The sequence below is a fragment of the Myotis brandtii genome, unplaced genomic scaffold, assembly GCF_000412655.1.
Source record: "Myotis brandtii unplaced genomic scaffold, ASM41265v1 scaffold656, whole genome shotgun sequence".
Lineage (NCBI taxonomy): Eukaryota > Metazoa > Chordata > Mammalia > Chiroptera > Vespertilionidae > Myotis > Myotis brandtii.
The window spans coordinates 945,848-947,727 of NW_005370548.1; the positions used below are offsets into that span (position 1 = coordinate 945,848).

General features: G+C 54.6%; 1 protein-coding gene and 1 long non-coding RNA gene across 2 annotated transcripts in view; one reads left to right on the forward strand and one right to left on the reverse strand.

Moving 5' to 3' along the window:
* LOC106723831 overlaps positions 1 to 1,798 on the reverse strand; it is a 3,608-nt gene extending 1,810 nt beyond the window's left edge. Inside the window, exons 1-2 of the long non-coding RNA XR_001359556.1 lie at positions 1,313 to 1,798; positions 93 to 539 (exon numbers count right to left, since the gene is read on the reverse strand). This is a non-coding gene — a long non-coding RNA (uncharacterized LOC106723831). The remainder of the gene's footprint in view (positions 1 to 92; positions 540 to 1,312) is intronic.
* CHST15 (carbohydrate (N-acetylgalactosamine 4-sulfate 6-O) sulfotransferase 15) overlaps positions 1 to 1,880 on the forward strand; it is an 18,560-nt gene that overhangs the window by 4,979 nt on the left and 11,701 nt on the right. The window lies entirely within an intron of this gene.

Consider the following 1,880-nt stretch of genomic DNA (forward strand, 5'->3'; position numbering starts at 1 on the left):
GGCCATCCTGCGCCGGTGCACAGGGCATGACCCTGATGAGCATGTGTCCCCCTCCCGCCGCCCCCTCACCCTGGGTGACACGTTCGCGTCACCTGCATGGTTTCTATGAGGCAGACATGCTGGGGGTGTCCTGGTTCCATGGAGACTCAAGTGCAGCTGAAATGGCTGTTTTTCAGTTGCCGTTTCTTTGTTCCTATTCTAACGAAGGGCACAGGCCTGGCTTCTCTAAATGCCGAACCCGCCTGCGTGGACGGGGTCACAGTGCCGCGAAGCGATTAGCGTGGCTTTGTAATCCTGGCCGGGACCCGGGGAGACGGGCAGCCTCTGGCACAGCCCCGGCCGGGCGTCCTTGCCAGCGAATCGCTGTTAGAAAGTGGCCCTTCGCACCCGGTGCCTGAGAGGCCAGAGCGAGGAGGTGCGGTGCGTGTCATGGTTTCGTGCACGAGCACATGATGCGTTATCAGAGCACGTGATGCGCTATCAGAGCACGTCTGCTCGCTGTGTGTTGGGTGCAGCTCAGGATATTTGTCCCCACGTATCTGCTGAGAGAGAGACATTGAATCACACGCTTTGCTTAAGTTGGCAGGTAACCAGTTTTTAAAAATGTCCCGAGTCTGTTAGATTTTGAATCTCCAAATTCAGTGACTTCGTTAGCAGCGACCAGGAGGGATTGTAACCGGCCCTTTGAACGATGGGTCTTTACTTAGGATTCTCTTGTCCAACCTGCCTAAGTCCTGACTGTTTTGTTTTTAATTTTAGCTCAAATCCAAGTCCTGGGAGCCACAGGAGAGCACAGCCCTCGCTCCCAGCCTGGATGGGCTGCTCGCTATGTTCTTACAGCCCCGGGGTCCAAACAGCCCAAACCACAAGTCTCATTACTGTTTGCCTGTGATTCCCACCCGTGTGCCTCTGGGAAGATCTCATGTTCTTATGCAAAAGCTAAAAATATGCCCGCCAGGGCCGGGGAAGGGCGCCCGAGCGAACGAATGAGACGGGGAAGCCTTCGCTTGGTTTCCTGATGTTATTTACGTCTTCGTTTTAAAACAGTGGTTCTCCACCTTCCTAATGCCGCGACCCTTTAATACAGTTCCTCATGTTGTGCTGATCCCGAATTTCATTGTTACACATTGAACATAATTAAAGCATCGTGATTAATCACAAAAACAATATGTAATTGTATATGTGTTTTCCGATGGTCTTAGGTGACCCCTGTGAAAGGGTCGTTCGACCCCCAAAGGGGTCGCGACCCACAGGTTGAGAACCACTGTTTTAAAAAGAAGAATAAAGAGCAGATAGGCTGCTCTGTACTGACCCAGAGCAGAGCGTGGTGTTTTATGGTAGCGGAGAGGCACGGGGAGCTGGCGTCCAGTCCCGCTCGTGTACCATGTGCCGAGTCTGTCTTCATGGTCCTGACCTCAGTCTGCATGTCTGTAAAATGGGCTTGTTGGACCAGATCCGTTCTGGGCTCCTCCCAGCCCTGAACGGAGACTCAGCTCTGCCCCGGTTAGAGCCTGGCTAGAGCTACAGGGTCTTTCTTCATCTCAGCCCACAGTCAGGGGGCCTTTCCTCTGTGGTCTGGGCTGAAGGACTTGAGTGGCCGGGGTCATTGGAGCTGGGGCTCTAGACACATTGAAAGGTGCTGCCTCTGCCCTCGGCCCCTGCTCTGCCCTGTCAGAGAGCAGCCGGGGGCTCTGAGTGCTGACCTGTCGGTCTGGCTCCAGATCCCGTCTGAGAGAGGAGGGGTTGTCTGTCCTGTCTCCCTGATCTGTCCCCAAGGCCAAGTGCAGTACTGGGCATCTATTACACACCAGCTGGATGGTTTCTGGATGGATGGGTGAAGGATGGATGGATGATGGGTGGGGTTGGGTGGGTGGGGATGG